We start from the raw sequence: 23582 nt of genomic DNA, 5'->3' as shown, positions 1-23582 counted from the left end.
TTTATTTCTTTGTTGTCTGCTAATATGATTTTGAATATTACTGCTTTCCAGCTATTACTGTTTACACTGGGTGATTGGCTAGGCTCATTAATGTGAATGAATGTCAGGAGATGACATCATTTACATTTAATTGTCTTGTTTATCAGCCATGTCTATATAGTTGTTTTAATAAAGGGCAAAGGAAGATAAAGGGTACATTTGCATTCTCTAAGGATGTTCTGACAAGGGTCTAGGATGCTGTTGACATTTATTGTTTGCAAACAAGATAATCAAATAACAGTTCTATTTGCAATTGTTGCTTCTTCATCTCTTCTCCTTACTCACTTTATCCTGTTCCAGTAGAAGACCCACCCTTTCTTCTGATGAAGTAAGCTTGGGCTCTTGAAAGCTGACGCAACTCTGATTTAATTAGTCTATAAGGTGTATCTCTATCCTGCTTTCTGCCTGACTTTAGGTTGACAAAGCTAACAACCTCTCTCTGGATTTAGGAATGCATTTAGGCATGTGCTTAATTTTTAGCATGTGCTTAAATACCATTGACTTCCCACATCAATACGAAGTGTATAAACATAATTTTGGCTCTGTTTTAAGCAAGGGTTTGAAGTTAGTATCTTTGTGAATCGGGGCCTTTGCGACTCAATAATAAGTTGATCAGATTTTTTTTTCTCTTTTAAAGATGATTTCTGGACAATGTGAATTAAGCCTGCCAGCCTACTGCTAATTTTAAACCTTCTTGTCATCACAGATGGGATTAAAATATAGATGATTTGTTGGATTCATTTGTGCAGACAGCCTTAATCCTTCCTTGGGTGACCTCACAACAGAGCTCTCGGCTGCCAGGGCTCCCACTCCTGGTCTTCCCCATTATGTCTCATTCACAGCTCATCTTTTGACTTATTCTCTACCAGAAAATTCCCTAGTGGGGGACAGCTCTGTGAACTGCTTTCTGCATTTATGCATTAGGCTTGAAGTGCTAACTTTTACCAAGAGCACATTCAGGCTTGCCATTTCCATCTATGGCACCCTGTATTTATTTTATTATTAAATATGCCTTGTTCTTGTGTGGTCAGAGTTGTGTCAGGCCCTTTTCTTTTCCATACTGAAGAATGCTGTGCCTGCCTTTCTGGAGAATAGGATTACTCTCTTGGCTTTTGGACTTCTGGTAACCACATATTGTGCTATAACTCATGGGTTGCTCAATTTCTTGAAAGACACCAGTATCCAAGCTACACTAAAAAAGGAGAGGGGACATTAGAAACATAGGAAGCTGTTCAGACCAGTGATTCATGCTTTCTCTAATGTTCATTATCATCAAGAATGTCAGAGGAAAGTGAAGAAATTTCCACAGAGCAAGATCTTTCTCAGCTTAACTGCATTAGTTACAAGATGGGCTACACCCTGGTGCATAAAGGTTTATCTCCCTTCCCAAATTCTCGAGAGCTGTTTTGTTTTAACCCCTGATTTTAAGGAGGGAAAATTGTCTTTGATGTTAAACCAAGGGAAAAGAATCAGCATGTAGTCATGGATGACAAATCTGATAATGTTATACAGGGCTGAGTAGACATTAGTTAATTATACAGTGTAGCATATTTCAGTGTAGTTGTCTCTTTCTCCAGAGATACTGAGGAATTATGATAGTGGAGATGCTGTTGCTCAGGTTTAAAAAGCATATATGATATATCTATATGTTTGTGAAAATGAGAACAAGTGGCTATGCTAGATTGAATGTACCTGATAGTGTCTGATCGGGAAAGCTAAGGAATCTTGGGCCTGGACGGTACTTGGATAAGAGAGTGCTTTATATCCTAGGCAGGGCTGGACACAGGCATTGGTGAACCGGGTGGCAGGGCCCGGACAGAAAAGGGGTCTGAAAATGGTACTTTTTTTTTTGTGGTCTGAATATTATTATCATTGTCTCTGGGGAAGGGAGGCCTGATACTAAAAGTTTTCCTGGGGCTGCCAGGAGTCTAGGTATGGTGCTGATCCTAGGGGCGTCTTTACACATGCTCTAGGGATGGAGGGGGGAGGGCACTTTAATTAGAGTGGCTCCCAGGAGTCACTCTTATTAAAGCGCCCACAACATCTCGTGTATTCAGTGTCCTGAACTTTAAAATGGTGGCAAGGGTGCTTTAAAGCATCCCCACCACCATTTTGAAGCACAGGGATGCTGAATACATGTGATGCCAAGGCTGCTAAGGCATGCTAATTAGCATGCTCCGGGAGACTTGATTAATTGAGTCTGCTTTGGCATGTTCTAATTAGAAAGCGTTAGAGCAGATGTCAGGCACGTGTATAGGTGCCTCTAGACTCTGTAAAGACAAGCCTAGGACTTATGGTTGGCAAATGCTAAACCACAGTCACTGAATAAGAGGCAAGACTTTATGTGGCCGCGCTGCTGCTGAGCTGATGGACAAAAAGCAAAAATAAATGTTTAACAACACTGGCTCGGTGTAGGTGTGTTGCTAGCAGATTCTATGCAAAAGTTAACCCTTTGGGCAGAGCCGACCCTAGGGCTGTGCAGGGCCTGGGATAAATCCAGTGCTGTAGCACTGTCCCACGTGCCCAGCACAGAGTGTGTGTGTGTGTGTGTGTGGGGAGCGGGGGAAAGAGGGGCAGTGAGCAGCTGGATATGAAGCTGGCAGCGTGGGAAAGTAGTGCATGGCAGCGGCATGGAGTGGGGCTGGGAGGGGCCACAGCCACTTCGCCTGGCTCTGCAGGGCCCCCCAAAGCTTGGATCCTGGGGTGGGCACCCTGATTCACCACCCCCCTCCCCCAAGGGATGGCTCTGACTTTGGGATTCTCTGCTCCAAAATGCAGGTTTTATTCCAGTGAGACTGATGCATTCAGTGGAGTTACACTTCTATACAACCGGTCCCTTCATGCCTATTAATGCTAAATTCAGTCTCAAAATACATTTTACGTAGTATATATTCCATAGTTAGCAAACAAAATGAAGAAATGCAAAGTGCTGCATCTAGGGAGGAAAAATGTCCAGCACACCTACAGCCTAGGAAATGACCTGCTGGGTGGCACGGAAGTGGAAAGGGATCTTGGAGTCCTAGTAGACTCCAAGATGAACATGAGTCGGCAGTGTGACGAAACCATCAGAAAAGCCAATGGCACTTTATCGTGCATCAGCAGATGCATGACAAATAGGTCCAAGGAGGTGATACTTCCCCTCTATCGGGCGCTGGTCAGACCGCAGCTGGAGTACTGCGTGCAATTCTGGGCGCCGCACTTCAAGAAAGATGCGGATAACCTGGAGAGGGTCCAGAGAAGGGCCACTCGTATGGTTAAGGGCCTGCAGGCCAAGCCCTATGAGGAGAGATTAGAGAAACTGGACCTTTTCAGCCTCCGCAAGAGAAGGTTGAGAGGCGACCTGGTGGCTGCCTATAAGTTCGTCAGGGGGGCACAGAAGGGAATTGGTGAGTATTTATTCACCAAGGCGCCCCCGGGGGTTACAAGAAATAATGGCCACAAGCTAGAAGAGAGCAGATTTAGATTGGATATTAGGAGGAACTTCTTCACAGTTCGAGTGGCCAAGGTCTGGAACGGGCTCCCAAGGGAGGTGGTGCTCTCCCCTACCCTGGGGGTATTCAAGAGAAGGTTGGATGTGTATCTAGCTGGGGTAATGTAGGCCCAGCACTCTTTCCTGCTTATGCAGGGGGTCGGACTCGATGATCTATTGAGGTCCCTTCCGACCCTAGCACCTATGAATCTATGAATAAAATATTTCTTGACAAAAAGTATCATATGGTTTGAGCTTGCTGGTAAAATAATTTACAGAATACTGAAAAGGCTATTCCCCAGGGACTTCTAAAGGTGGGGAGATTTCAAAATAACCCCTAATTTCTTCACTATTATGAATCAGTGGCAAAAAAAAAAATGCAGTAGTGCTTCACTTTTGTCTAATTACTCTGGCAGGCGAAGGTGTGAAATTATTAGCTAGTAACATATGGGCTTGAGCTTGGATATGTTCCCAGTGCACATTCTTTTTATTCCAGGCATATTTTATCATTTAATTTAAGCATGTTAATCCATTGGTGAGCCTCTGTCTGTCGCTCTCACAATTGCTTTCTCACTCGTATACAAGCATATTCCTAATCCTAATCATGCTTCCTTGTGATCACATAGTAGCCCTGTAAATAACACCCTGGCATGACACGGATGACACCAGTGGGTGGGGACTAGCGTTTTGATGTAGAGCTGACTCTTCATATGACAGCAGTAAAACTGAGAAATTACCGTTTGGATATAACAAGGGGTCTTTAACAATGCTGATCTTATCTATCCGTCTCATAATGAAAAGGACGTCCCCTGGAAACCAGTGGTTTTGTTCTGTTGCTTCCTATGGGTCTCTTCTCAGCAAATTATATTCGTGGGTGCTAGGGATAGGATCATATGCATATTGCTGCTTCTCAGATATAGAAGAGACATTTCAAAAGAGCTAAATACAGGCCATGAAAAAAGGCACTCCCATGCAAATGAGATTCTCCAGTTCTATTTTAGAACAGGCATTCCCCAGTAGATACATTTAGCACATATTTTAGGTGTCTCAAATGCTTGTGTGAAAACAAGTTGACGCACGCCTCCGTCTTTACCTAGCCCCTCAAGACTATAACCACAAATTACACTGCTTGGCAGCATAACAAACGGTATTGCCTGGGCTCCCTGACTGAATCCTCTCATACTTTATCTGTGTGCATTTCAGCTATGAAGTCAATGGATGACAACATACACAATAGGCCGGGTTCAGCTTTCAAACACGGGGATCTGAATCCCTCATCTGGATGCCCAGACTGCCACTTCAACATGTAAATGTCTCTTTTATGCACCTAAATGCCAATCTGAGCATCCAAATGCTAGACTTGGACATCACATTAAGGCATCCACTGGGTTATATTGCTTTGCTTTATCTGAGTCCGCATGATGCCCTGAGCGTAATTAGGTACTGTTCCATGCAAGTAAATCAGTTAATTTGAATACGTTTCTGGAAGAAAGGGGCTCCAACGCGGCATACACGTTGCAGGAAATATAGCAAGGAAGCGGCCTGTCTGCTGTTCAGTGATACACGTAGCTAGCCAGCCCAGCATCAAATACACTGCTGCGTTCCTGAGTGTCTCATTTTGTAATCCTTTATAGAAGAATCATAATATGAACCTAGGAGTTGGGGAACCACATCAATGCCGCTGCATCTGGCATTGCACTCGCTTTGCTGGGGCGCATGGAAGGCACTGTGATCCGTAAAGCTCAGCTGATTATGCGAAGGTTCGCTAATAGTCAAGGTGTGAGCTCTGCCCCTCCCTGCACCAGATGGAAAGCCTGCAGTGTCAAGGAATCCAGACATGACTCGCTCCTGAGATCCCAGGGCTCTAATGGAAGTCTTAAAATAGGGTTTAGTTTCTCTCAAAACTGTTTTTAAAGGGCCTGAGAAAATGAGACTAGATAATACCCGCAGCGCTTTTCACTGCAACTCCTTAAAATGCTGTAGTCAGACAGGTTCAGGCAGAGGCCACTTTAACCTGAGCCTTTATTCTAGGCAACAGTGTCTAATGTCCCTTTCACATCACAGCAGAGATTCCAAGATGAGGTGTAATTTGTAGCTTTGAAAGGATGAGGAAAAGAGCAACCAAAAATGGTAGCTCCTGCTCCTCTTTTCCTAGAATTTTCCAGCTGGACATAACCTGCCTTTCAGTGGCTTTGTGCAAATATTCTTTGCTTTCTCTACCTTTATTTTTATTTTGTTGCCCCAACTCTTTTGCCCCCACTATATTTCAACTTATTATACTTCCTGTATCTTTTATAAACTGGCCCCTCTGCAATTAAAAGGGAAGGAAAATACCCTCAGCAACTCCTCCCGGAAACTGCCCACATTTTTTGTATGGGTATTTGCTTGTAATAGTTTGCTTGGTCAGTCTGTCCCTCATTTGTGCTTGCTTTCTAATGTTCACATTTGGTGCTTACAAGCGCACTCAGGAGGAGAATGGTAAGCTCATGAATTTCAATGTTCGCACAGAAAACAGTCCATGTTACAAGGGATTGGACACTCCTTGAGACTCACAGGTTTCCACCCAAGCCTGTAATACATAGCCACTTGGTAGGCAGATACTGAAAAGGCCCGAGTATTCCCTAAGCCTATCAGCTGAGCCCCAGAATGAAGGCAATGAAACAAATCAGACATGAATCTGCCTGCACTCTGTGGTTAGACCAGCTCTCGCACAAGCAATTTGTGTCAATGACTAGTGATGACAGAAAATTGCAGAGCGCTGAATGCAATAATGCTTTTGGTATAGTTTATATGGATGGCACCCTGCTGATTAACGTATCTTGGTGACATAGTTCCCCAAATTCTTCGCCATCATCTAGATGAGGCTGCACCTCGTACATTTTGTAGCTAGGGCTGCACACGCAGATACAATTGCTTTGTTTGAATACGATAGGATCAAATTACCAGTAACTCTGCTCCCAGCCGATGCATCCCCTCATTTTCATTCCATGAGTAAGGCCTGTGTGACCCAAAAAGAAAAAAAAATGTAAAATGGTCAAAAATTCACAAATCCTGCCTTATCTCTTATTTGTTCCCTAAGAGATCCAAAAGGCCACGCTTCTTCACGTTATCTGCTGGCATGTAAGAACTGCACTCAGACCATCGAGAAATAGACTAGATATAATTGATTCTTAATGTGAACAGTCTGAACAAGCACTGTTGATTATTGAATATTCATAGCAACCCATCTGCAATCAATCTGCAGAGAAAGCAAGCTTGCAAAGCAAGTTATTGAGTCATTTCGGACAAAAAAATCACAGACATTTTAATCTGCTCAGGGAGGTCTTCTGCATACGTAAATGGAGAGTATATTTGTCAGGTAGACTACTCGGTAAGAAATATTCTCTCGTATCCATTTCAAACATCCCGTAATGGAGCTTTATTTACTGCAATGAAAGTAAAACTGAATTGATTTATATGCCCTCAAATTAGAATGTCAAAAATGCAATGTAACTTGAGTTCCATATACTGTCTTAGTCTAAAATAGACTCAACAGAGAAGTAGCCCAATAAGTGCAGCAGCCTGATTAAGATTTTCTTAGATAACCTGAAGGAAAAATTAGAAGTCTATTAAAGATGTTATGTCGTATAAAATTATGGGATAGACTCTAGGATTTGTAACAATTATCCTGCCTCCAGAAATGAATCTTTTTATTCATAATGCTGATAAACAAATCAGGAAGATTAGCAAAGGAAATCAGAAGAGAAATGTGCATCCTTTTTTAAAAGATTAGTAGATACCCAGTTTTCTCCCTACAAAATGCAAATCATCTTCCTTCTAGAAACTGTTTGGTTTTTTTTACTTCAGTACTAAAATATCCTTTTCCTATACTCACAAATTCAAAGGCTTAAGTCATAATTGGCATAAATCATTGGGAGATTTTTCCTACCAAAATGGCCTTGGATAGGGTGCCAAAATATATGTAAATACCAACACTCTTCAACTGTCATGTAAGAGGCCAACATTTCTCTCTCTCTCTCTCTTTTTTTAACCAGCTAGCGCATTTTTGTCACATACCTGACAAATAATTAGAAAAAGCATTCTGGATATAAGCAGCTTCAAAAGAGACATAAAAAAGAATTCAGTTGTACTAAAGCTTCGTATATGCCCTTCATAGAAGAAGTTAAGAACACCCAGATATCTGACGAATTAACTGAAGCAGACAGGAGAGTTTGGTAGTTTCGATTACATCAGCAATCACTGTCTTGAGAAATGATGAACGGTAATCAGTAGGGCTGTGCAAAGCGTCAGTTGCTGATTTGATTTGGTGGAGATTCGGCCCAATTCAGCAGCCGAATCTCGAAATCCGAATCAAATCAGGAGATCCTTTAATCTCTCCAAATTGAATTGGAACACTCCTTTATATGTTTTTTCTACATACCTCAAGGTACCAAGCGGCTTGTGAATGCTGAGATACTGGGGTGGATAGAGTTTCATAGTTTCATAGTAGCTAGAGTCGGAAGGGACCTAGGTAGATCATCTAGTCCGACCCCCTGCCTTAGCAGGAAAGAGCACCGGGGTCAGATGACCCCGGCAAGGTGCTCATCTAACTTCCTTTTAAAAATCCCCAGGCTAGGAGCCTGCACCACTTCCCCTGGAAGCTGGTTCCAGGCCCTAGCCACCCTGACTGTGAAGTAGCGCCTCCTAATATCTAATCTAAACTTACCCTCCGCCAGTTTGTGACCGTTATTCCTGGTCACTCCTGGCAGCGCACGGGGGAACAGGGACTCCCCCAATACCTGCTGATCCCCCCTGACCAGTTTGTAGCAGGCCACAAGGTCCCCCCTTAGCCTTCTCTTGTGGAGGCTAAACAGGTTCAGGTCCCGTAGCCTATCCTCATAAGGCCTGCCCTGCTGACCCCTGATCATACGAGTGGCCCTCCTCTGAACTCTTTCCATATTGTCCACGTCCCTCTTGAAGTGTGGCGCCCAGAACTGGACGCAGTACTCCAGCTGCGGCCTGACCAGTGCCGCATAGAGGGGGAGGATCACCTCCCTGGACCTGCTCGAGATGCATCTGTGGATGCATGACAGGGTACGATTGGCCTTCTTGACTGCCTCCCCACACTGCCGGCCCATGTTCATCGTGGAGTCAATGACGACTCCAAGATCCTTTTCCGTCTCCGTGCTGGCAAGAGGAGAGTTCCCCAACCTGTAAGTGTGGTGCCGGTTCTTCCTCCCCATGTGCAACACCTTGCACTTATCAGTGTTAAACCCCATCCTATTCTCATCCGCCCACCGTTGCAACCTGTCAAGGTCAGCTTGTAGCCTATTGCACCCTTCTAGTGCACCCACATCCCCCCACATCTTAGTGTCATCAGCAAACTTGAACAGGGTGCTTTCTACCCCCCTCATCCAAGTCACTGATGAAGATGTTGAACAGTGCAGGCCCGAGGACCGAGCCCTGCGGAACCCCACTGCCCACATCCTTCCAGGTCGAGAAGAACCCATCCACTACCACCCTCTGGGTGCGGCCCTCCAACCAGTTGGCGACCCATTTGACCGTGTGGGCATCGACACCACAGTCTCCCAGCTTTTTGATGAGGACAGGGTGAGAGACAGTGTCGAAAGCCTTCCGGAAGTCCAAAAAGACTACATCCACAGCAACCCCTGCGTCTAATGATTTGGTGACCTGATCGTAAAAGGCCACCAGGTTGGTCTGACAAGACCTGCCACTGATAAACCCATGTTGGTTGCCCCTGAGCATGCATTCCCCCGCAAGGCCCTCCTGGATGTGTGCCAGGATAATTTTTTCAAAGAGCTTACCCGGGATTGAGGTCAGACTAACTGGCCTGTAATTTCCCGGGTCCTCTTTTTTTCCCTTTTTGAAGATAGGGACCACATTGGCCCTCTTCCAGTCCTCCGGCACCTCGCCAGAGCACCACGAGTGCTCATAGAGCCGTGCCAGGGGTCCCGCAATGACCTCAGCCAGTTCCTGTAGAACCCTAGGGTGAAGATCGTCCGGACCAGCGGACTTGAACACGTCCAGCCTCTCCAGAAGTACCCTAACTAACTCCTCGCTAACCCTTGGCCCAGGCGTGTCTCTCTCGGGGCCCGAGGGGGGCCCAGCAGGGAGGTGGCTGAACTGGTCCCTACTTAGGAAGACAGAGGCAAAGAAATCGTTAAATATGTTAGCTTTGTCATCTGGCGTGATGACTAAGTTGCCCATCGTGTCCTGCAGGGGCCCCACATTACCCGGGACCCTCTTTTTACCCCCTATGTATTTGAAGAAGGACTTCTTATTGTCCTTAATCCGGGAAGCTAGTCCTATCTCCAACTCTGCCTTGGCCCTCCTGACTGCCCCCCTACATCCTCGGGCGACTATAACATAGTCCTTCTTGGCGATGACCCCATCTCTCCATTGGGTATATGCCTCCCTTTTAGCAAGGAGACATTCCCGGATGCTCTTAGTGAGCCATGGGGGTTTATGTGCCCTCCTGCTCCCTTTGACCCTTGTTGGGATTACCTCCCTTTGGGCATGGAGGATCGTCTCCTTAAGGAGCAACCACTCACCTTCGACATCTGATTCCCTTCCCCTCTGGGTCCTCAGCGCTTCCCCAACTATCCTCCTTAGCTTGTTGAAGTCAGCCCTCCTAAAGTCTAGGGCTGTTGCCTTGCTGCAGCCCTTTGCCACCTTACGCTGGATGGTGAATTCCAGCAAGCGATGATCACTGTCTCCCAGGTGGGCCCATCACCCGCAGCCCCCTCACCAGGTCATCACCCGTGGCCAGCACTAGGTCCAACAAGGCGTCTCCCCTGATGGGACTGTGCACCTCCTGGGTTAGATGGAGGTCCTGCACTCTGGCTAAGAACCGACGTGAGCGATCAGACTTGGCTGACTGCTCCTCCCAGCAGATGTCTGGGAAGTTCAGGTCCCCCATGATGACCACATCCTTAGCCCTCACTGCCTCTGTAAGCTGACCTAAGAATTCCAGGTCGAGCTCTTCTCCCTGGTTGGGAGGTCTATAGTAGACTCCCACCGTTAAGTCTCTCTCCCCTGGACTGCCTTTTACTCTAACCCAGAGCACCTCAGAGTGCCCCCCCTCTACCCCCATGCTAATTAACGAGGAAGTATATTCCTCCTTGATGTAGAGTGCTACTCCTCCACCTTTCCTTCCTATCCTGTCCTTCCTGTATAGCCTATAGCCCTTGACACTCACCGCCCAGTCATGCGATGAGTCCCACCACGTTTCTGTGATCCCTACTATGTCAGGGCTGGTGACAGCTAGGAGGAGGGCGAGTTCCTCCTGCTTCTTCCCCATACTTCGAGCATTCGTGTAGAGGCATTTGAGTATCCCACGGGAGTGTGTGCATGGGGGGGGCGGGTTCCCAACACACTCAGTAGTGGACCCAGAAGTGGACCAGAAGCACTTCTGGTCTACTTTTGGGTCTGCCACAGAGCACAAGAGGGACCCCCTGCCCCCCAACTCAGTAACCGGTACTTCCTGAGACTTGGGGGCACCTGGGGTCCCCCCGCAGCCAACCATTGAGCCGGGGTGGCATGGGAGAGTCTGCCACTGGGACACTCCATCCACCCCACCATCTCAGCATTCATAAGCCACCTAGTACATTGAGGTATGTAGAAAAAACATTTAAAGCTGTGTCTCTGGCCGAATCACTGATTCTCCAAATCAGAATTGAATCTTCAGATTTGGATTCGGCCAAATCAAAGCGGAACAGTGATCCAATCAACAAATCAAATCACTGTCCCCTGAATCGGGCCATATCCAAATCTGAATCAAATATGACCTGCTTCGCACACCCCTCGTAATCAGTAACAGTAATGCAATATTTAGATGGAAATAATGTGAACAGTCTGTATATGTATCCCAGAGCTAGAAAAGGCAAGCAGAGTTTTTAGGAGCCACAGAAGTATGGTAAACATGAAACACCCACAGGCTTTTGATTATACAAATGAATGTCATCCCATGTCCCATGTTTCAGTGGTAAGAGTCACATTTCCCTTTGGAAAAACTGAGCTATGCATTAATTTGTTCAAGGCCAAAAATTAGTCATTGGACAAATTAAATTAAACCCACTTGAAATGGAATTAAAATGATGGAAAACTGCTGAATATAGTTTTTGTAACAATTAGAATTGCTATATGAACATTAATGAAAAGCTCCATCTTAATCAAGTTGTAGTCTTGTCAGGGTCCCTCTTTGTCATCTCCCATTGTCATTTAAATAGCTAATCGTCCTCCTTTCTTTGCACAGTTTCTTTCTACCATTCAAATCAACTGGCTTTGGTTTGCCTCCAAATCCTACGATAGCTAAAAATTAGACAGTTAGGGAACACAGCAGATTTAGGCTTCCAGTGGAATAAGAAAAGCAAGTATGATTATCAAGAGCAGAAAACTTCATAAAAATGAGTTAAAGGCTATTTTTATTCATTCATGGATACTAGAAATAGAAATGTCATCTAATCTGTCCTGCCAGTGTAGAATTGTTCTCCACACCATATTTTATATGGTTTTAATCTGGTTTTAACAGTTCCCAGTAACAATGGTTCCGCACTACCACAATATTAATTTCATGTGAATAGTACTAGCTATACATTATACACTACATTAAATAATTGTTTTTCTTTCCTTTTCTTTTTTTTTCCTAGGCTTCTACTATTATTATTTTTAAAAGCCATGAAGACAGATACCTGATATAGCTGACTATGTATCCTACGGGTGCGTTTCTATGAGAAAGAGAGAGACGAAAAGACTATTGCTTTTTTAACACTTTATTATAAAAAAGTTAAAAACAAAAGGTGAAAGTGCAAAAGTGTGTTCCCTTCCCTCCACCCCCCAGGCTAAGCATGAAACACTTGTCAGTAAAAAAAAAAAAATCCATATTACTAGAGAGTGAAAGATTGAACACTGCCCTCCCCCACAAGTGCCTGGAGTTACATATTTAGGATTAGCCAGCCTTCTTCCCTCTTGCAGAGTGCCCCCTCAACACAAACTGGTTCACATTTTGTTGCAAGGTGAAGTGTCTACACTCAAATGAAATGAGCACTCGCACCAGGAAATGGCAGAGTTGTAGGGAGTCATCAGAACCAGCTTCTGAGGTTCTTCAAGGTCACCACCTTGGCTTAGCCCAGCAGGAAATTCGTTAGGCAGCTCATGCTCCCCTTGGCCACTCAGTATAGGACAGAGGAGATGTACACCACCTCAGAGAAGTCAAAGTCCAACACACCAACAAAGGCACTGAGGGTGAAAAAGAGCACCTGCAACTAGGGGTCAGTCCAGGAAGGTGTGGAAGACCATCTCTTCCACCTTGTCCTCACAGAAAGGGCAGGCCACTGATGCCACCAGGTTTACATGGAGGACAAAGCTGCTACTTCAGGTCACTGGTTCTCTTGGCAACGTGCAGATTGTGCAGCAGGCATCAGGCCAGGCAAGCTTGCTCGGTGTTACTGCTGCTAGGCATCACCTTCATGTGATGTTGGGGTGGGCAGCAAGGACACAGGCATGATATACTTTGATGGGCCACATATACAGGATCTTCCCAGACAGGATCTCAAAGAAGAACCCACCACTGTTCTCAGTGGGCATGGGGAGAGAAAGAAAGGTGTCAGGCCCATCACTCTCATCAGTGTCTGCACCTGGAGAAATAGGCAGAGAGAGAGAGAAAAAAAGAAAATAGGAAATCTTGGATATATCTATTAATCAGTGCTGCACATAATTGATTTTTATCCTAGCCTTTACTTAAGCATTGAGAGTCAAATGTGTCAAGACAGAGCCCCAAACTAAAGAAACGCTCAGATCAGCTGGAGTCTGCCCAGGCTTCTGCACTGGGTTGGTTCATAGGCACAAATAGAGGAACAGACTTATTTTCATAGTAACAGCACATTGTCCTCACAGTATTATTATTCCGTTACCATTAACATTCCTTACACTTATTAGAGTGGACAGGAAGATTATGAGGGGAGGGAGGTCAAATACATCTGAATAATGGGTAAACTTCCTCTCCAGTTTCAGGAAGGAAGAAAAAATTGGAAAATTTCTGTGCTGGAATTGCTCAACAAACATGAGGCATAAAATATGTATACACAAATAAATGTATAAATGTATGTATATTTATATACAAATACATATGCATATAAATACAATGTGTGCATGTGCATGTGTGTGTGTGTTTCTGTGTGTTATGTATATATTTACACGGTAACTTTTAAGGCAACTTTCTAGTACGTTCATGCCAAAGGAAGAGTGGAAACAGAAGTACAGGCATGTTGGGGTGGGAGAGGGAAATCACAGAAATAATAATAACATAAAAACACATAAAAATATATACCTTTATGCTTATCTGCTCAAGATGCTTCTGGGTTCCCTCCCTTTCTATTTAAATTTGAAGCAGAGACCCCTTCATTTTTTTTGTCTAATATTTAACCTGACACAGATGGACTCATGTCTTGATCTTTTTTTTTTCTTTTTTTTGGGGGGGGAGGGAGGAGGGGATGGCAGAGGGAGGAAGCTTTGGGCACTTCAATACAGTGGCACCCAAATTTTTGCCTGGCAGACCATATGAGCAGTGCTCAGTCTGTCTGTGGGCCAGATTCAGCCAGTGCTCCCAATCTAGCACCAAGGCAGGTGAGGGAGCAGGTCGCCCCCAACCCAGCCCCTCCGGGGAAAGGAGCTTGAACCAGCCCCATGGAGAGGAAAGAGGATGTGGCCACATGTGGCATGGCAGGAGGTGCAATTGTTGGGATGGGAGATCGGATCTCATAGCAGCCTTAACTGCACATCTGTCAGTGGCCTATTACTCCTGTTACCAATGCACCTGAGTATCTCCTTCCAAATAGATTTTCTCTTTCCTTCTCTCCCATCTTCTCCTTAGATTTTTGTTTCTATTTTACTTTACTTTCTTGCTAGGAAGTGCCTCGCCCTAAGTATTGTTAGGTATTATTCTTCTGAAAGGCTATGAGGAGGAAGTTAAAATCATAAAAACTTTTCATCACAAAGAAATAATGGCCCTGGAATTAGGTACATTAGCTGACTGTCTCTCTTAAATGTAACTCAGAGTCGGAAAAAATTCTACACAGGTTCAGTTATTTTGTTCAAAAGCAGGTTGTTGTTTTTTTTCCAGAAAACAATCCTTTATGTATCAAATTGATTTGTTATGCTTCAAAGGTATGATTACAAATCCCTGAAAACCAACCAATGAAAATTAGCAATTTGAATCTATGGAGCATATCAGTCAATACACAATACATTCACGCTGAAACCCTTCTGACACACTCATAACAATGCTTCATTTTTATCAGCTTCCTTCCAGATCAATATTTATAGTATTATTCAAACATTTATTATCTTGGAATGGTAATGCCTAGGATCCAAAGAAAAGGGAATAGAAAGCATTGAATTTAGAGTATGTTTTAAACTGCCTACGGGCCTCTCTGAGTTTTCACCAACTTGTTTGTTTTGGTTTATGGGTCAACATGGCAGTCTCTGCTCTTTTGATTACTAGGATGCAAAAGAGGCTATCAGACCAGAGGTAGCAATATCTGAGTCAATAGCCTTAATCATATTGATGCATTGTCTTTACCTAGCACCATTCAGCTGCTATCAAATATCAAACATGTAATCCTTCCAAGGCAGGCAGTACTATCCTCAGGAACACTGATGGGAAACTAAGCGAGTATGGCTACAATCAAATATTACATTTATCCTGGGATAAACCATTTTTTTTTCATTCAGATGCCCATGTCCATTGTCCCAGGATAAATCCTAAAATGGTTCATGGGAAAAGAAGTATTAAAGTTTATCCCACCAAGTGCATCTGAACAGTTCTCACTGGATTGCATCATTGAATCAATGGCAGAAAAGTGACCGTGCATTCAGCCTCTCACTGAACCCTGATTAGAAGGGTGTGTACATGCCAATCCTGGGACATTTCTGTTCTGAGACAAACACTGGCACAACCTGTCCACTGACAAATGCAATATCTGTTCCTAACCTAAATACCATAACCACATCACGTACAGCAGGCCAAATAACTCCTTCTTGTGCCACAGTTCAGGATTCTTAAAGGGGCTAAATATTGCTTACAGCTGACTTGGAGATAATCCTCCTATCAAACAAGGGCAAATGTACTGAGTCCAGACTTCATAGGTGTGGCAAACAGGGGTGGCCAGAGCAGGGAGAGGGCCCAGCAGGTTGAGCTCTGCTAACTTTTACTGATGTAGATCCACTGAGGATTCTTGTCGGGGGCTGCCAGTAAGCAGCTTTAATTCTCAATATGGCTAAGGCTGATCCTGAAAACAAAGAAGGGGAAAAAAGTTCACCGGCACCTCCCCCCACCCCGCCCCAATTACCTTTCCTTTACTCTATCACAGAAGACAAAAAGGTCCTGATATATCAATGGGACAAAAATAAAAATGAAGAGTGCCAGGTACCCAGGCCCATGTGCTGAATGCAACCATTCTCTGTCCCTTCAGGGAGAAATCATATCTTGCTTGAACCCATTCATCCTGTAGCATTTTTTTCTCCCAGTTGTTTTCATCTGCATTTTGCTGTTCTGTGGGTCACATTAGTGATCAATGAATTCAGGGATAGATACAGGATTTCCCAAAGCGAGGTACAGGGAGTGGCAACCCACACTGTACAGATGGCTGCATCCACCTGTTCCCATCCTCCTTCCCTGCCACTGGTGCAGGCCCCGTGGGAGCCTCTGAGAACTTTTTTAAGCTCTTAAAGCAGGTGATCCTCTATGAAAATCCTCTCTCCCTTCCCCTCAGTGCTCAGAAGCATGTCCCCTCCCTTCCTCTCCCCTTCTGCCTCTCTCCCACCTGCCACTGCTGCTTTCCCCTCTATCCCACAGGCCTGGGAAGCTCCAGAGCCAGGCTGTGCATGGGACTGGGATCAGCTGGAGACAGGGACCAGAAAGTGACACTAGAAATGGGCTGTCTCCATTCCTACAGATGTGCCTCGGAGACTGGGTAAGGAGGGGTAAACTACTCTCCCACTGCTGTTGCCACTGTCCCCAGCTATGGCACGGCCCAAGTGGGATGGGTAGAAGTGGCTCTGCAGCTTTCCCCACCTCTGGGACAGCACAGGAAGCAGGAGCAGCAGGCAGAAGAAGCTTCTTGGCATAGGGAGAGGAGAAGGAACATGCTGTTGAGAACCAAGGAGAAGGGAAGGAGGTTTTTCACCAGCTTTACAGACTTAAAGAAGTCTCCAGTTGCTCCCACCGTGCAGTCCAATCTAAAGAGGGGGGAGGAGCAGGTACAGCTGTGCCACTGCATCCCCACTGGATCCTCCCCTGCATGAATTCAAGTGTACCAGCTTTGTTTAATGCTGAAGAAGAAAATAATCCCACCAAAACAGGCAACTTCTGTCATAGGGCAATGGTAAATGATTGCTTTCTTCTGAGACAGGACAAGGAGCTATATCAAAATAAGGAAAACAGTGTTGGTCCAAAATGACTTTGTCTGTGTTTCAGTGCAGGTCTTCAGTTTGATCCTTCCCCAGCACTTCTCCTGCTTTCCTGCTACAACTCCAAGGAAACACTATGTAGTCTCCCAGCTCCCACTCAGCTATAGTGACTGAATTTTCTCCATCCTAATGTCCAGTGTTAGAACTTGTCAATAAATGAGAAAACTGTCCCCATGGCTGACAAACATTTGTGTTCAGAGGTCACTTTTTCTATGTGGTTTCATAGTTTGTAGGGTCAGAAGAGACTTGAGCAGATCATGGAGTCTGACCCCTGCCACGGCACGAAAGAGTACTGGGGTCAAACGACCCTGGCAAGATGTTCATCTAGCCTCCTCTTAAAGACCCCCAGGGTAGGAGCCAGCACCACTTCTCTTGGAAGTTGGTTCCAGACCCTAGCCACCCTGAGAGTGAAGTGGCGCCTCCTGATATCTACTCTGAATCTACCTAACAGCTTGTGACCGTTATTTCTAGTCATTCCTGGTGGTGCTCAGGGGAACAGGGACTCCCCCAATGCCTGCTGGTCCCTTCTGACTAGTTTGTAACAGGCCACTAGATCCCCCCTCAGCCTTCTCTTGTGGAGGCTGAACAGGTTCAGGTCCCATAGCCTCTCCTCGTAGGGCTTGCCCTGCTGCCCCCGATCATGCAAGTGGCCTCCTCTGGACCCTCTCCATGTTGTCCACATCCCTCCTGAAGTGTGGCGCCCAGAACTGGACGCAGTACTCCAGCTGCGACCTGACCAGTGCCACATAGAGGGGGAGGATCACCTCCCTGGACCTGCTTGAGATGCACCTGTGGATTCATGACTAGGTGCGGTTGGCCTTCCTGACTGCATCCCCACACTGCCGGCCCCTGTTCATCTTGGCATCAGTGATGACTCCAAGATCCTTTTCTGCCTCTGCACTGATGAGAAGGGAGTTCCCCAGCCTGTAGGTATGGTGCTGGTTCTTCCTCCCCAGGTGCAGCACCTTGCACTTGAATCCCATCCTATTCTCATCCACCCACCCCTGTAACCTGTCTAGGTCTGATTGCAACCTATTCCTCCCTTCTAATTTGCACAGGGTGCTTTTTACCCCCTTTGTCCAAGTCACTGATGAAGATGTTGAACAGTGCAGGCCCGAGGACCGAGCCCTGGGGGACCCCACTGCCCACATCCCTCCAGGTCAAAAATGACCCATCCACCACCACTCTCTGGGTGCGGCCCTGCAGCCAGTTGGCGACCCATTTGACTGTGTGGGCGTCAACACCACAGTCCCCCAGTTTCTTAATGAGAACGGGGTGAGAGGCAGTGTTGAAGGCCTTCTGAAAGTCCAGAAAGACTGTATCTACTGCTACCCCTGCATCTAAGGATTTGGTGACCTGGTCATAGAAGGCCACCAGGTTGGTCTGACAGGATCTGCCTCTAATGAACCCGTGTTGGTTGTCCCTAAGCATAATCTCCCCTGTTGGCCCCTCATGGACATGTGCCAGAATAATTCTCTCAAAAAGCTTGCCCAGGATTGAGGTAAGACTAACTGGCCTATAGTTTCCCAGGCCCTCCTTCCTCCCCTTTTTGAATATGGGAACCACACTGGCCCTGTTCCAGTCCTCTGGCACCACACCAGAGCACCACGAATGCTTGTAAAGCCGTGCCAGGGGTCCCGCAATGACCTCAGCCAATTCCTTCAGTACTCGAGGGTGGAGATCATCCGGACCAGCTGACTTGAATAGCTGACCAGCTGACCAGTCCCTCCAGAAGTTCCCTGACTAGATCCTCCCTGACCCTTGGTTTATGTGCACCTCCCCGGGGGGCCTGAGGGGGACCCAGTGCGGGAGTGGCTGTTCCAGTCCCTGCTCAGGAAAATGGAGGCAAAGAAATCATTAAATATGTTAGCTTTGTCATCTGGTGTGACGACCAAATTTCTTAACGTGTCCTGGAGGGGCCCCAAGTTACCCAGAACCTTCTTGTTGTCCTTGATCTGGGAAGCTAGTCCCAGTCCCATCTCTGTGTTGGCCTTCCTGACTGCCCCCCTGCATCTCTGAGCAGCCGCAGTATAATCCTCCCTGGTGATGGCCCCTCCCTTCCATTGGGTGTACACTTCCCTTTTAGCTAGGACACACTCCCGGATGCTTTTGGTGAACCATGGGGGCTTTTGTGCCCTCCTGCCCCCTTGATCTGTGTTGGGATTACCTCCCTTAGGGCTTGGAGCATAGTCTCCTTAAGGAGCGACCACTCTTCTTGGACACCTGGCTCCTCTCTCCTCCGGGACCTCAGTGCTTCCCCGACTATTCTCCTTAGCTCACTGAAGTCCGCCTTCCTAAAATCTACAACTGCTGCTTTTGCCACCTTGCACTGGATGGTGAGTTCCAGCAGGCTATGATTGCTGTCGCCCAGGTAGTCGAGCACCTGCAGACCCCTTACCAGGTCGTCGCCAGTGGCCAGCACCAGGTCCAACAAGGCATCTCCCCCAGTGGGGCTGTGCACCTCCTGAGTTAGATGGAGGTCCTGCATTCTGACTAGGAACCTACGTGAGCAGTCAGACCTGGCTGAGTGCTCTTCCCAGCAGATATCTGGAAAGTTCAGGTCACCTATGATGACCACATCCTTTGACCTACCTACCTCCATGAGCTGACTTAAGAATTCCTGGTCTAGCTCTTTGCCTTGGTTGGGAGGTCTGTAGTAGACCCCCACTGTTAAATCTCTTTCCCCTCGACTGCCTTGTATTCTAACCCAGAGTACTTCAGTGTGCCCCTCCTCTGGTTCTTTGCTTAGACAAGCTATATCTATAAGTCCCAGCATGGAAATTTGCAGCCCAAATTAATAAATTAATAAAGCCTGGCAAAACAATAACCATCTAAAAACAGGGTCTTATAAAGGGAAATATCAGGCAACCTTATTTAAGTTATGGTACCAGTCTTCTCTCTACTATGTTTCAGTATTCATTGAATAAGAGAATCATTATAATTTTAAAATGTAACTGATTATGGCGATTATATTTTTTGCACTGATAACTCATTTACATGATGATTTCTGATCAGTACATTTAGAGCTCATGTCTCTATTACTTTGTGCTGTTTTTATCACAGTCATGAACAGTTGGTTTGTTTTGGAACAGGGTTTTTTGCAGCATCTTGGTGTTCCTGACAGGTCTGACACATAGCTGATTTTATTCCCGGACAGTAGGCCAAGGAAATAGGGTCTGGCATGTGCTGTTTACCTCTTTCCTGAGCCAAGATAATCCATTCATGTATGTCTAATAGGCTGCTTGCATTATTTATAGTCTTTTCACCTAAATAGACTCAATAGCTGTCCATTTTCAGATTGTTTACTTGCCCAGAAGAGAAAAAAAACAAGCTTGTTCTTTGCCTTCTGATCTAATAGAACATAGCTGAGAAGGATCCCCATGTGCAAACCCTCTCATTCAGAATGAACCCCATTCTAAAGGCAGTTTGTTGCCAAATTACTGTATTCAGCAGTGGCAGTCTCAAATATGCTATGCTGCTCTATGTAGGTTGACTTCTTAACTAGACACAGTGTAGACAAGGAATAGGGCAGACAAGGAATGTCAGACTTACAGCCCATGAGCCATGTCACGTCTCTCACTGGAAATTTGTGGGTGGGACACACCCGGGTAGGGCTGGCTGCGAGAATCCAGGGCATCAAGCCCTGTTGTTGACACGTGTCAGCAGTGGGAGGCATGTGATGTAACTCCTGCAGCTGCCAGTGTTTGCCCCACCACCACAGTTCACCCTACCACCATATCCAGGTCTGACCTTCAAGGAGTCCCACGGTGTGGCTTTGGCTTGGAGGACAGAGTGAGTTTCACACCCCTGCTGTAGACGGATTCATGTAGGTAGGCTAACTATCCTGGGAGTGAGCTAAGTGGCACTGTTGCTCAACAAGTGGTCATGCCCTGTCCCCAGGCAATGCACCAATGTGTCTACACTGCTACTGATTTAAGAAGCAGCCCACACAGAGCAGCTCATGTGCTGGATCATGCTGTTCATATGCTCATAGGTTTCCCATGTAGACAAGCCCTAAGATGCTCCATTCTCTGTGTGGGGCAGGAATAGAACAGGTAGAAAAAAGTGCAAGTGTGCCTTTGCTTTCCCAGTGCTTGGAGGTAGTTGTCCAGCAGTTGGTACAAGTTAGAGCAGATCCAGGCTTGCTCTGCCTTGCACTCTGCTTCTCATGCCCCACCATAGATGTAGGGAAGCAGAGAGAGATGCAGCACAGCGTGCCTTTTCCTTCATGCTCCATTGACCTGCCCTATAGGAGCTGGGCACTGGGAACAGGGCTGCCTTACAGCTGACACAAGTGTTCTTTACCAGCTGGGAACAGGGGCTTACCCAGAGGGACCATGGTGGCACAGACATTACCTGCATGGGAGCAGCAGCAAGGTATTTTTTTAAGTCCCTGAAAGAAGTAAGAATCTGTCCCACCTTTCCACTTCATGGCATGTCCCATCCACTACCATTCACCACCTGCCCCACCCACCACTGCCATTGACCCTGCTGACCTGGGGCAGGGGTGCTCCACAGCTGCTACTGCCCCATTCCAAATGGTCTCAGCCAGGGACAGTGGCTGGGGTCCTCCTTCCTGCCCAGCCTCCCTAAGTGTTCCTTGCCAGCCCGGGACCCCATGTGAGGGACAGGAACCTACCTGTCATTGCCATCCCTGGCCCATTATGGCTTCCTGTGCAGCACACCTGAAGTGGAGCAGGAATGGCTCTGGTGCTTCCCCACTCCGCCAGCACTAGGTACAGTGCCAGAAGTGGGCATGGGAGCAGCAGAATGAAAAGAACAGGGCAGGTTTCTGAGCATGAAAAGGAAGAGAGGGGGTACCAAGAGGAGGGAGAAGAGTTATTTTATTGGAGAATTTTAAAAAGTCCCCCAATAACCATTGTACTGGTTGCACAATGTTGTCTGTCCACCCAGTAGGGAGAGAAGCAGCCGATCAGGCTGACCAGGGGGAGGCGGGGGGTGTTCCCCAGCAGCCGATCTCAGTCACCAAAAACCAGCCACGCCACTTCCAGAAGTCCCACTGCCACTTCAGGAAACGGTGCACCCGCTTTTACTGGGGGCACTGGCACTTGTGTCTGCCCTGCTGCCCGTTGCCTAAACAGGGAGTGTGGCCTGACAAGGGGTGCACCAGTCTTCTCAGGGTGTGTACGTGCACCCCCGTGTACCCCCTATGCCTCACCACTGTGCCCTGAGGCAACCAGAGACTGGGTCTCTATGGTGCTTCTGTTGCCTCAGCACACTGCCTTAAGATGCTGGGGAAAATAGGGGTGGAACAAAGCTGCAGCAGTAGATCAGACCCAAGCTGTCCCAAGTAAGCAGGTACTTGGGGTTGGGGGGTGGTTGTTGGTGTGGGGTGTGTAGCTGGGTGTGTGATGGGATGTGGGGAGTGGCAGGGGATGTTGTGGGGGTGTGGGTTGTTGGAAGGCTTGAGAGGGGGCCACCACATGCCTGCCACCCCAACCTGCCCCCTGTGGGAGCAGCAGCAGCCAGCCAGGCTGTCAGGGCAATAGCCTGGCTGTAGGAACAGCCACGCGGTGGCACAGCACTGCCTCACCCAGGGGGTATGTACACATTCTGAACAGACCCACCCTAGCCCAGCCTGGCTCACCCCACTAGAGCACAGCTTTGGACAGGACCCACAGGAGATGGCAGGAGCTGTCCAGGTTCTGTCCAAAGCCATGTGCTGGTGGGGTGGGGTGGGGTGGGGTGGGGTGGGGCAGGGTAGTGTAGGCTAGGCCAGGCTAGGTCCATTCATTATGCATGCATCCCCCAGGTAAGGCAGCACTGTACCACTGCGGGGCTCTTCCTACAGTTGGCCCCGCTAGCTGCTGCTGCCAGCGCCACAGGTAGTGCCCCCCCTCTCAAATCTCCCAACAAACCCCATACCCACAAACACCACACTCCCCTCCATTCCCTACCCCCCCACTTCCCCACCCCCCACACCCATCCCCCCACACACCCACCCTCGCACACCCACTCACATGCCCCATATCCCCATACACTCATCCACAACCCCCCAGACAACCCACACACATGCACATGAACCCCACACTCACTGCTCCACAGCCCTTCTCGCCCCCATCCTGCAAACCTGACATCCCCCCACATCTCATACCCTGCATGCCCAGCTACCAGACATGATGGGACCTGCTGGAGGGAGCTGTGACTGCAGGGGCAGCTGTCCCCACATCCTGGTTAGCAAAGGGGTCAGGGAGAGCTCTGATTTTTCTTTGATTAAGAAAAACAAAAGAAACACCAAAGCATATAGATATTTAGAATTGATTTTATTATGATGACAGAGGTATTGATAGGCTTCCAAATTGCTTTAAAATTGTAAATATATCAATAAAACATTGCCCAACTAGTCAATCTCTCTCTCTCTCTCTCTCTCTCTCTCTCTCTCTCTCTCTCTCTCTCTCATGGCATTTCATTTTAATCGAGGAAGAAAATGGATTTTTGGATATTTTAAAGAATGAATTTGGGATATTTTATCAGAGAGTTTGCAGTTTTTAAACAGGGAACACCAGGATCTCTGCTAGTGAAAAAAGTGGCAGGACCCAGGCAGAGGAGCCTGCCCAGAACCAGCACCAGGGACCTAGTTGGAGAG

The 23582-nt window shown here is 46.8% G+C and overlaps 1 long non-coding RNA gene across 2 annotated transcripts in view; it reads right to left on the bottom strand.

Moving 5' to 3' along the window:
- Positions 1 to 12407: 12407 nt before the first annotated feature.
- Positions 12408 to 23582, bottom strand: part of LOC149872258 (uncharacterized) — a 226687-nt gene continuing 215512 nt past the window's right edge. For both annotated transcript variants that reach the window (XR_016440607.1, XR_016440606.1), the window contains one exon: positions 12408 to 13143. This is a non-coding gene — a long non-coding RNA (uncharacterized LOC149872258). The remainder of the gene's footprint in view (positions 13144 to 23582) is intronic.

Source organism: Crocodylus siamensis, chromosome 2 (assembly GCF_052110815.1).
Source record: "Crocodylus siamensis isolate JL-2025a chromosome 2, ASM5211081v1, whole genome shotgun sequence".
NCBI classification, from domain to species: domain Eukaryota; kingdom Metazoa; phylum Chordata; order Crocodylia; family Crocodylidae; genus Crocodylus; species Crocodylus siamensis.
Note: the sequence above shows the minus strand (reverse complement) of the source record. Positions and strands in the feature narration are given on the sequence as shown.